The following is a 12375-nucleotide window of genomic DNA, read 5'->3' as shown; positions in this document are numbered from 1 at the left end:
GGCCTACATTTCTGTGAGGATTTTAATATTTAATGAAAATTATTGCCTTTTTAAAAAAAAAAAACCTTTAGTTATTGGCAATCACATCAGAGTACAGCGGGTTACTTGTTATTTCCAAAGCAATCAATAAGACAGACCAGTTATTTTTTCAGCAGATTTCGGTCCTGGGGCCTCCAATGTACATACATTACTTTGGTATTGGAAGCTTACGTTCATTCTTGAGTAAGAGGGCGGAGTCAGGTAGTCTGCCCAAGAGCATTTTGCATAATGTTGACATTACTCTATGGGTGCCATCAGAATTGTCTCTGTGGTTTCTGATGAGAAACAGGGCCCAATGGCTGTGCCGCCACTCGCATCCTGTAGTATTGTGGCAATTCTAGGCTCGACTCGGTGTGTCCTTCCCGCCATGATTGTGGTGTATTACATTCCCTGTTTGGGAACAGATCAGCTAGTGCTTTCTAGCCTAGTCCCTCACAATGTGTCGCCAGGGCAGTGTCCCAGGTGGGGCCCAGAGCAGGGAATCGCCATATCGGCAGCCATTTGTAGTATGGGCGTAGCTCAGTTTTTCCTGCTAGTATGTAGCGCCAGGCCCGTAGAGTGGCAGAGATGGGATTGTATGGGCAGTCATCTTTATATGTGCGATTCATGATTAAAGTTCTAAGGTCTGATTCGCCGGCTGCTAGGTGCTCAAGTTTGACATGTGCTGGTTGTTGGCTTACCCCGTACCAGCACGAGGCATATTGGGTCTCTGCTGCCAGCCAGTATAGTTCAAGGCAGGGGAGTTGCTAGGTCTGGAAAAGACCCGGGGCTAAGCTGATGTCGGAACTGTTGGGACTGGGGGCTAGCTAGTCTTTTGGCTGTAGCTCCTGAGATTCTATCCGGAGAAGCTTCCCAAGTGAATCACATCTCTAAGAATAGGATCAAGATTTTCCTGGGGGTCTCTTACATATACCCGGACGTCATGCGTGTAGAGTGACACTATCTCAGGTTGGCCCTTGAGGCGGATTCTCCGGTGACTGTGACGGGTGCAAATCATGTCGGCCATTGGTTGAATGGCCAGAGCGAAGAGGATCGTAGAGAGTGGGCATCCCTGTCGTGTGCCTCTACTTAGACCAAAAGGTGACGATTTATAAGAGTTGACTAAGACACTGACTGTGGGGCCTGTGTATAGGGGTTTAATGTAGCAAAGCATTTCAGGGCCAATTCCCATTTTCCTGAGGACCGCCCATAGATATTCCCATGACGCCATGTCGAACGCTTTCTGTCACTGCCACTGCTTCCACTGCAGGTCTATTCTTGTCATAAATAGGCGCCTGATGCTCAGTAATGTAGACCTGGCCGGGATTAAGCCCCCCCTGGAGGTGTCTGTTCACGAGAGCTTTGGCGAAATATTTGGTGTCCACATTCAACAGGGACAGGGGTCTGTAAGCCCCAAATTCATTACATGGCTTGTCGGGTTTAAGGAGGATGGTAATGGTAGCTTCTTGCAAGGACGTAGGGAGAATGGCCTCATGAAGTGACTCCCCCCACAGCTCTAGAAGGCGCGGAGCGAGTAAGGCGACGTGCTCTTGGTAGATTTCGGGAGTGAGGCCATCTGGGGCCTGGGGCCTTTCCCTTTGGCAGGTTGGCTATCACCTCTAGTATCACCTCCAATGACAGGGGGGCTTCCTGATCTTCACTGGCTTGGGCACTTAGGTACGATAGGGGATCTCATTGAGGAGGGAATGTATGACTTGTGTTTCGTGGTGTTGCTCGGAGGCGTATAGGGGGCTATAAAAGTCATAGGATTTTAGGATTTCCTGGTCTGACCATTGGGGGTTTCTCAGTGGATCTGTGATACAGTCCACTTGGGTGAGCCTGCTCTCAGATTTGGTTAGCCTGGCTAGGGTTCTGCCCGGTCTTACCCAATCCCTGTATTTCCTAGCTGCCTGCGGGCACGAGAAGTAGCGCACCTCCCTAAGGGCATGTGCCTCGAATTGTTCCAATTCAGAGCATATCTGTGCTAGGACCCGTGGGTTTGAGTGGTCAGAATAGTCTCATTCCAAGGATTTAAGTTTAGTTTTGGAGCGCTAGAGAGTTCAGGACACCCGCTTCTCTAGAGATTGACATTCCACGAATGTTAACCTTGAAGGCGTCCCACCGCACAACAGCAGTGGTTGAAAAGATTTCTGCCTTAAACACTACCTCATTGAGTGCTTCCCGTTTAAACCGCTAGGTGCTACCCGACTCAGGGACCCTTCCTGTGCTTAGGGTCAGGACCACTGGGGAGTGGTCGGAAAGGGTGCGGGATAGTATTGCCATGTTCCCCACTCTACTCATTAACGAGCCAGTGGTCAGGGATAAGTCTATACATGATGAGCTGTCATGCACTGGTGAATAGCACGTGTATTGTCACTCTTGTGGGTTTAGTACTTGCAATGTGTCCCGTAGTTCCAGATATTCCATATGCGTTCGGAGTTGGGGAGCTGCCCGTGATTGGTGTCAGGGGCTACCGGGGGCTACCCCGGTCCTGTCCATAGTTTGATATAGAATTAGATCTATATCACCCCACGCCCCACAGGATCGGAATCCCAATATAGCCAGCAAGAATTGATACTATTTGATCAAAGAATTCAGGGGAGTCAAAGTTGGGACAATAGGTGTTGACCAGTCCAGCTCGATTCCATCCTTGAGGCACTGCAGGATAACATAACGCCCACTCGGGTCTAAGTATTTCTTCTTTAAGGCAAATTTTACAGATGTATAAATTAACAATCTGACCCCTCTAGATCGGGTAGAATATGACGTGAAAATCCTATTTGCCCCCCCATGTTGATGCAATACTGATGAATACCTTCTCCTTGGCGTGTGTTTCTTTTAGGAGAACAATCTTTACCCCATGTCTAGTCACATAAGCCATACTTATGCGTGATTAGTAAAATTCCCCATCCCCCTAACATTCCAACTCAACACTTTCAATTCCATTACAGTAGAAATGCCATTTATTAGTGGATGCCCTACCGAGCTCTGATAGTTAGTTCCGTCTTTACAATTTTGCACATTTCCCACCTTATACTCTGCTGCCAAATAATATTCCCCCTTTTTCCTCCTACCCATTGCTGTAGCTCAACTAGTGCGTAATCTTTTGGATGGATCCGGTGCGAACAAAGATCCCAACCCCCTCCCAATCTCCCTCACTGCCCCCCAAACTCAGCAGTGTGAGTCCATTTACTTCTCTCCATCCTTACCCGCGGGCTACCCCAACATGGCCATCTTTCCAACTCTTGACCGATGTCACGCTCAATCCTTGGTTCAGCCGACTTCACACCACTCCCCCAAGTGCCCCTTATGCCCTCCTGCTCACCTGTGGTCTCCTCGTCTGATTGGAGTCCAAATCTCCTTATCCTCAATGCCTCTTCTCTGGAGTGCAGATGAGGTCTGCCTCGAGAGGAAGCCACCCTGCCCCTCTAACCCGGGGCCAAGGGGGCCCCCGTACCGGGGCAGACCGGTGAAGGGGAAAAGCCGAAAGGCACAAAAAAAACCTTCCTTGTTGGATATGGCGACAGGATACCAGGCAGGATACCAGGCAGGACTACGTGAAAATAGAAGACTCCAGCAGAAAATGGTGATTCCTCAGAAAGAGCTGGGAGAGTGCTCAAGGGTGCACAACGGTGCAGAGAAGGGAAGGTTAATGTACGAGCAGAGAGGTAGCGAAACAGGAGAAACTGGGGAGAGAGAGGGAAAGCCAGAGAGGAACGGGAGATACCGAAGAGCAAGGCGGGACGCAAACAACAGGAGGAAGAGGAAGAAGAGGAATGAGAGCGGCGGCGGCCGCAGAAGAAATAACTGAAGCGTACCAACCCGGAAGCCTAACGCGAATAGGTTGCAATGCGCGGGCTTCCGGGTTGGCGCTCGTAAAAAAGGATGCCTCTGGTCGGAAGGCGGAAAGCTGGACCGCTGCTGAGGATCGCGCGGCGGCGTGACGGCTACATTCAATGGCTGCTCCAGCGCCAGCGTCTCCACAGCTGCCAGCGACCGCCGTGCGTGACAGTATGCCCCCCTCCAGATCCGAACCCTCTGGGTTTTCCCGGATGTGTCCGGTGAAAACGCTTGACAAGCTTAGGTGCATGTACATAAGACCTGGGCTCCCAGGAATCCTCTGAACTGGGATAGTTCTTCCAAGACACAAGATATTCCAACCTGCCCCTGCGATATCTGGAATCTAAGATGGCAGATACCTCATATTCTTCAGGCATAGACTTGGGATTGCCCAATAACCCTGCAGTCTTCCTAACTGGGGTGCCTGGATCAACTGGGCAGAGAAGGGAGGGGTGAAAGACCGGGTGTACCCGAGACATGGACTTGGGGAGTTGTAATTTGTAAGCCACTGGGTTAATCCTCTTGATTATCTTGAAGGGTCCTATAAACCGGGGGGTTAGTTTGGTCGAGTGTACCCATCTAGGCAAGAATCTAGTAGATAACCAGACCCGATCGCCCTCCTTCCAATCGGGACAGGGTAAACAAGCTCGATCAGACAGATCCTTATACCTGCGTCTGGCAGAAGCTAAACTTCGTTGAGCTGTAGTGTGGGCTGTGGTTATTTGATCTAGGGTGGATTCAATGGTGGGTATATTAGTGGGTGAGGAAAAAACCGGGAGAATACTGCGAGGGTGGAAACCGTAAGAACAAAAGAAAGGGCTGAGTCCCGTTGCTGAGTGCACAGCGTTGTTATACGCAAATTTGGCGGTGGGCAGAAGGCTCACCCAATTGTCCTGATTCTTATTGACATAGCACCAGAGGTATTGCTCGAGAGAGGCATTGAGGCGCTCTGTCTGACCATTGGTCTGAGGATGGAAGCCTGATGACAAAGCCCTCTCTATACCTAACCGCTGACATAGGGCGCCCCAAAATCGAGATGTATACTGACTACCCCGGTCAGAAATGATCTTATCAGGCAGACCGTGGAGCCTAAAAATGTCCCTAAGAAAAACTTCGGCCATCTCAGTGGCGGACGGCACTCACCACAGCGCGGAGAAATGGGCCAGCTTGGTGAATGTATCAATCGTAACCGTGAGACAGGTCGACCCCTGGGATCGGGGCAGGTCTACTATAAAGTCAGTGGAAATTTGGGACCATGGCCGGCTTGGCAAGTCCGGTTGCATCAGCAACCCGTAGGGTTTGTGGGTGGAGTTCTTATTCTGGGCGCAAACCACGCACGTCTTACAGTGTTGCTTTATGTCGTGAGAGAGTGAAGGCCAAAAAAAAGAACGAGAGATTAGATTAACTCTAATGTACCTCGGACTCCCCTATGTCCGGCGGTTACATGGTTGTGACCCCATTCCAGAACCTTCAGTTGTAAGGATTTAGAGGGGATGTACAATCGCTGCCCCACCAGTAAAAGACCTTCAGACCAACTGAGTTTAGGACGTAAGTCACCAGGTACGGTGGTTGCCAAATTGGGTTGGGTTGCTGTCTTAACCTCTTGAAGAAACGAAGAGACTATCCTCACGATTCTGTTTCGGGGAAACATAGGGTGGCTAAAGGAAGGAGAGTGGTACTCTGAAGACTGACGCCTAGATAGGGCGTCCGCCAAGCTGTTTTGGGTGCCTGGAATGTAGGTTATAGTAAAGTCATACTGGCTGAAGAAATGCACCCAGCGAGCCTGTCTTGAGTTGACACATTCCATATTTCTGAGAATCTTCAAATTCTTATGGTCAGTACGTAAAGTAAAGGGATGCGCTCCGCCTTGTAGCAGGTGTCTCCACTCTTCACAAGCCACCTTGAGAGCCAAAAGTTCTTTTTCGATAACAGAGTAGTTCTGTTGACTTGTGGAAAGAGTCTTGGAAAGATATGCTACAGGATGTTCCTTGCCATCCTTGAGTTGAAGAAGTACTGCACCTAAGGCGCTAGCTGAGGCATCGGCCTCAACTATAAAGGGCTGGTTGTGATAGAATAGGAGTGGAACAGAATCTCCCTTTTTAAATCAATAAAGGCTTGATTGGCTGGTTCCGACCAGTGAAATGGTTTGGCATCTTTCTTAAGTAGTGAGGTAATGGGCAGTACTATCTGCGAAAAATGTCTGATGAACTTCCTGTAGAAGTTGGCTAGACCCAGGAACCGTTGAACGTCTTTCAAAGAGGCGGGTATGGGCCAGTCCAGGATGGCAGATACTTTCCTCGGGTCCATGGTGATGCCTTCCGGGGATAAGATGTAACCCAAATATGGAACGGAAGACATATTGAAAAGGCACTTCTCAGGTTTAACTAATAGATGTTGTGACTGTAGACGATGTAGAACTGTCTGAAGATGCAATGTATGTTCGGAGGAGGACTTCGAAAAAACCAAGATGTCATCTAGGTAAACTATGACACTGAGGTATAATAGGTCAGAAAACAGACGATCCATAAAACGCTGGAATATGGCAGGAGCGTTAACCAAGCCAAATGGCATCACTCGATACTCAAAAAGGCCAAACGGTGTCCAAAAGGCAGTCTTCCAATCGTCCCCATCTCTTATACATAGAAGGTGGTAGGCACTCCGGAGGTCTAATTTAGAGAAGATGGTTGAACCCTGGCTGCTTTCAGTATGTCTGCTATCAAAGGCATTGGATAGCGGTCACGAAACCGTGACCTTGTTCAGACCCCGATAGTCAATGCATGGCCTTAACTCAGAGGAATCCCTCTTAGGTATGAAGAAAAGAGAGGCTCCAGCCGGTGATTTGGAGGGATGAATTAGGCCATTGGTCAGATGGGAGTCCAAATAATTGCGAAGCGCCCTCTTCTCCAGTAGAGACAAGGAAAACATGTGACTAAAGGAACCAGGGCATCTGGCACCAGCTCGATGGCACAGTCTTCCGGCCTATGCGGAGGGAGATCCAAGACAGGATCGTCTTTATAAACTTCCTTGAACTTGGCCAATTCCGGGGGAACCTTACAAATTTCGTTTACTCCTTCTTGTTGGGGAGTAAGGACTTGTACCAAATCTTCTGAAGCATGAAGTAAACAATTTTGTTTACAATATGAGGAGGTAAAGGCCATGGTGTTCTGTGCCCAATCGATGAGCGGATTATGCCTCCTCAGCCAGGGAATACCGAGGATTACTGGGAAATGGGCTGCTCGAATTAAGTCAAATCGTAGCTGTTCCGAATGCTGGAGAATGCGGACCTTCAAGGACACGGTGGAATGGGTGATAGGCCCCGACGAAAGTGGAGAACCATCAACTCCTTCCACCTTCTGGACTTCTTCCCGTTTCAGCAGAGGGAGACCTTGTTTGTGCGCCCAAATGGTATCCATAAATACTCCTGCGGCGCCAAAATCCAGCAGAGCCATGGTGGAAAGGACTCCTGTCTGGGTTTCCAACTGGATGGGAACAGTCATAAGGCGGGAGTCCAAGGTGGTTGGGTGAGAAGCTACCGTCACCGTGACATAGGGACTTGCGTTCTGACCTCGGTTACTCGTCCCCTTTAGTTCCGAGGTCGTTCGTTTCCAGAGCGTCTAGGCGGGACTTCTGGACAGTTCCGAAGTAAGTGGGTGCCTGATCCACAATACATGCAGAGGCCAGCATCCCTCCGACGTCGTCTCTCTTCGGGTGTCAAGGGGGATCTAGCGGACCCAACTTGCATCGGTTCCTCCTTGTTACTGGAGTGAGCCAGGGAGGGCATTGAGTAGGCACTAGGTAGAAGGGAGCCAGGGGCTTTCTGCTTCTTCCTTTCCGCCTTGCGTTCACTGAGGCGATAGTCAATCTGAGTAACAATGGACAATAAGTCAGACAGGGTAGTAGGACGGGGTACCCTTGCCAGCTCATCCTTTATCTCCTCTTTCAAACCTCAATGGAAAATTGTATACTGGGCCCGTTCTGGCCAACCTGCCTCTGAGGCTAAACGTTTAAAGGTGGAGATATATGTCAGCAGGTCACTGGAACCCTGTTGCACATCCAAAAGTTCTTCTGCAGTAAGGTCAAAAAGCCCTCATGATCTCTGATGATAGGATTATTGTTGGTCACTAGAGGGGTGGCCAAAGCTAAAGCATTTCCGATCATGTTGGATATCATATACCCCACCTTGGCGTGGTCATTAGAGAACAACTGAGGTCTAAAGGCGAAATAAATGGAGCAGGCTTCCAGGAATTCCTTAAGGTGCTTCGGGTTGCCGTCAAATTTGCCTGAGGATAAGGCCATGGGAGGTAAGCCATGGGAGGTAAGTCGGAATCCCTAGCTTCCTGAGTAGAGACCATCTGCCTCAGGACTGCGTTATCTGCCTTCACGTTCTGCAATTCTACGTTCATGGCCTGGACTGCGGCCACTAATTCTTGTATTTGTTCGGGGGTGGCCATACTTCCTTTTTGGCATTGCAAACTGTCACGCTCAATCCTTGGTTCAGTCGACTTCACACCACTCCCCCAAGTGCCCCTTATGCCCTCCTGCTCACCTGTGGTCTCCTCGTCTGATTGGAGTCCAAATCTCCTTATCCTCAATGCCTCTTCTCTGGAGTGCAGATGAGGTCTGCCTCGAGAGGAAGCCACCCTACCCCTCTAACTCGGGGCCAAGGGGGCACCCGTACCGGGGCAGACCGGTGAAGGGGAAAAGCCGAAAGGCACAAAAAAACCCTTCCTTGTTGGATATGGCGACAGGATACCAGACAGGATACCAGGCAGGACTACATGAAAATAGAAGACTCCAGCAGAAAATGGTGATTCCTCAGAAAGAGCTGGGAGAGCGCTCAAGGGTGCACAACGGTGCAGAGAAGGGAAGGTTAATGTACGAGCAGAGAGGTAGCGAAACAGGAGAAACTGGGAAGAGAGAGGGAAAGCCAGAGAGGAATGGGAGATACCGAAGAGCAAGGCGGAACGCAAACAACAGGAGGAAGAGGAAGAAGAGGAATGAGAGCGAGCGGCGGCGGCCGCGGAAGAAAGAACTGAAGCGTACCAACCCAGAAGCCTAACGCGAATAGGTTGCAACGCGCGGGCTTCCGGGTTGGCGCTCGTAAAAAAGGATGCCTCTGGTCGGAAGGCGGAAAGCTGGACCGCTGCTGAGGAACGCGCGGCGGTGTGACGGCTACATTCAATGGCCGCTCCAGCGCCAGCGTCTCCACAGCTGCCAGCGACCGCTGTGCGTGACAACTGAACATTAACTTACAAGCTGCTACAGGGCTGACTGCTGCCGCTGTGTCCTGCCCCACAACTTGGTTGCAGGATCCCATATAAAAATGTACATGTGGCAGCAGTAGGTTATACATTTGGTGCTATGTGCTCATTTTACGATCCAGGATAGCTGATGATGCGATAGTAGTAGATCCTTCAAATCGGTGGTGGGTTGTCTTCACCATTTTCCGGGTGGTCCGGGATCGGTATCTGAGCCTCTAAATTTAACTGCTTCATCCGGGATCGTAAAAAAGTACATTTTGCCTTGGAATTGAATTCGCAAGCTGGCAGTAAAGAGCATTGCGTATTTAATATTGCGATCTTAGAGCAGTTTCTTGACTCCAATGAACTGGCGCAGCTCGTGTTGGATAGGCGCAGGAGATGATCTCTGTCGCGGTAATTTAGGATCTTTGCAATGATGGGTCATGGAAAATCGCCAGGTTTGGGTTTTGGGGCGAGCACCCGTTGGTCCCGCTCCACTGCAAAAAAGGGGGAGTGCTCCGTGGCTCCAAGTAGATCCTTGAGTAGGTTTCCCACCACTTGTTCCATGCCCCAAGACAGTGCAATCTCGGGGAACCCAACCATTCAAATATTATTTATCCTGGGCAGTGATTCAAGGTCGTCACATTTAGACTTTTCATCTCCTTCACCAGAGTTGCCACTGTGTTGTGGAGGCCTTGTACGGTCTCTTCAGTCTCCCCAATCCTTGTCTCTGCCTCTGTGATGTGCCCAGATTCCCTAGCGAGCTGTGTTCTCATGGATGCCACGTTGGCCGTTATATTGTCTGGCTTCTCATGGATTGCTACAAAGCCCTTGGCCATGGCCTCCCTCATGTTAGTGAGGTCCGAGGGAGGGATCATAGATGGTTGTGTTTGTTCCAAGTGTGAGCTAGTTGAGGGTTCTGGAGCCTCACAGAGAGCAATTTTAGCAAATTTGTCCATGGCCCCCCCTGCGCCTTTGGTCATGGCGGGTGTGTGGTTGGGTCAGCACAGAGTTGAGGCCAAGGTCCCAAGTCAGGAACCCCAGAAGGTTGTCACTTGTCCCTGGGCCAGAGTCAATCCCTCAGGATGAGTGTGGGGACTCCTGGGGGCAGCCGCCGGTGCAGTCCAGCCTGGTCCTGTTGGTAATGGAAGGGTGCTTTAGTATGTGGTCCAGAGCCCTGGTTCCCTGCACCTCCCACTGCACCTCGCAGTCCTGTGAGTATTTGTAGATTCGCGTGAACCAGGCCAAGTGTCGTGGGGCCGTATGTACGGTGCAGCTAGTGGCTCAGTTGTTCCTTATATTTGCTGATTGTGGGGGTTATTGTTGGGCCCAGGCGCTGTGGGCCATGAGTGCAGCAACAGCAAGCATACCCCACTTGGCGCCAGGTCCTCCCACTGCCCCCTGAATGAGCCTTTGGGTTCTGTTATAAAGAGGATGTAACTTGGGCTGTTACTTGCTGGCTTTGCCCTGCCTTGTGGTTTGTGGTCTCCTTGGGCAGCAGCGCTGCCTGGGTATTGGGAAGGGAGCCACCCTGAATATTGATGGCTTAGCCCAGCAGCCTGCTGAGCTCCTTGCTGTTGCGGATGGCAAGTTGCAGGTATCTGGCGATGGTATGCAGGGTCAAGGATGGTGTCCACTGCCCTTCTAGCAGGATAGGGCCTCCGCAGCATCTGCCCCAGCACCCGTACCTGGATTCAGAGCAGCGTTGGTGGGGCCGGTATGCGAGAGTCTGCATGTCGGGAATCCCGGGGTCAGGAAAGCGTGGCACTCATTGGGATACCCTCCGTGCTGGCAAATTCCCCGCTCCCTAGCCGGATCGGGATGGAATGCAGGGCAGTCTTCTTCAACAGTATGCCGCGTCGGGCCACCAGTATATTACGTCGTTGGATCGAGGCTGGGCCTCGACAGGTTGCTGTCCCTCAACAGCGCCATGCCACGCCTGCGACACTGCAGCTCCTCCCCCTCCGGTGCAGTCAGAACTTTGGTGGTCCATAGTAGGTAGCCAGGTGTCCGATTTCCTCCATCTTTGGGATCGGTTTGTCCCCACGATGGCGGGCACCGATGCTCCAATTTGGAGTGCTCGCAGTTACCAATTGCTGCTACCACTTGGATTACTCATTCGCCCGTTAGTGGAGCCACAGCACTAGGCAGCCATCTTGCTGGCTGCTCAGCAGCGCCCCCCAGCAGCGCTGCCTGGCTATTGGGAAGGGAGCCACCCTGAATATTGATGGCTTAGCCCAGCAGCCTGCTGAGCTCCTTGCTGTTGCGGATGGCAAGTTGCAGGTATCTGGAGATGGTATGCAGGGTCAAGGATGGTGTGCACTGCCCTTCTAGCAGGATAGGGCCGCCGCAGCATCTGCCCCAGCACCCGTACCTGGATTCAGGGCAGCGTTGGTGGGGCCGGTATGTGAGAGTCTGCATGTCGGGAATCCCGGGGTCAGGAAAGCGTGGCACTCATTGGGATACCCTCCGTGCTGGCAAATTCCCCGCTCCCTAGCCGGATCGGGATGGAATGCAGGGCAGTCTTCTTCAGCAGTATGCCGCGTCGGGCCACCAGTATATTACGTCGTTGGATCGAGGCTGGGCCTCGACGGGTTGCTGTCCCTCAACAGCGCCATGCCGTGCTGGCGACACTGCAGCTCCTCCCCCTCCGGTGCAGTCAGAACTTTGGTGGTCCATAGTAGGTAGCCAGGTCTCCGATTTCCTCCATCTTTGGGATCGGTTTGTCCCCACGATGGCGGGCACCGATGCTCCAATTTGGAGTGCTCGCAGTTACCAATTGCTGCTACCACTTGGATTACTCATTCGCCCGTTAGTGGAGCCACAGCACTAGGCAGCCATCTTGCTGGCTGCTCAGCAGCGCCCCCCAGCAGCGCTGCCTGGGTATTGGGAAGGGAGCCACCCTGAATATTGATGGCTTAGCCCAGCAGCCTGCTGAGCTCCTTGCTGTTGCGGATGGCAAGTTGCAGCTATCTGGCGATGGTATGCAGGGTCAAGGATGGTGTGCACTGCCCTTCTAGCAGGATAGGGCCGCCGCAGCATCTGCCCCAGCACCCGTACCTGGATTCAGGGCAGCGTTGGTGGGGCCGGTATGCGAGAGTCTGCATGTCGGGAATCCCGGGGTCAGGAAAGCGTGGCACTCATTGGGATACCCTCCGTGCTGGCAAATTCCCCGCTCCCTAGCTGGATCGGGATGGAATGCAGGGCAGTCTTCTTCAGCAGTATGCCGCGTCGGGCCACCAGTATATTACGTCGTTGGATCGAGGCTGGACCTCAA

At 51.7% G+C, this 12375-nt stretch overlaps 1 protein-coding gene across 1 annotated transcript in view; it reads left to right on the top strand.

The window, feature by feature from the left end:
- The window catches only part of LOC138503015 (antizyme inhibitor 2-like), a 1350137-nt gene that overhangs the window by 180915 nt on the left and 1156847 nt on the right, over nt 1–12375 (top strand). The window lies entirely within an intron of this gene.

This window comes from Ambystoma mexicanum, chromosome 11 (assembly GCF_040938575.1).
Source record: "Ambystoma mexicanum isolate Mex_15411 chromosome 11, UKY_AmexF1_1, whole genome shotgun sequence".
Taxonomy (NCBI): Eukaryota; Metazoa; Chordata; class Amphibia; order Caudata; family Ambystomatidae; genus Ambystoma; species Ambystoma mexicanum.
The sequence above is the reverse complement of the archived record's forward strand: the minus strand, read 5'-3'. Positions and strand labels throughout refer to the sequence as shown.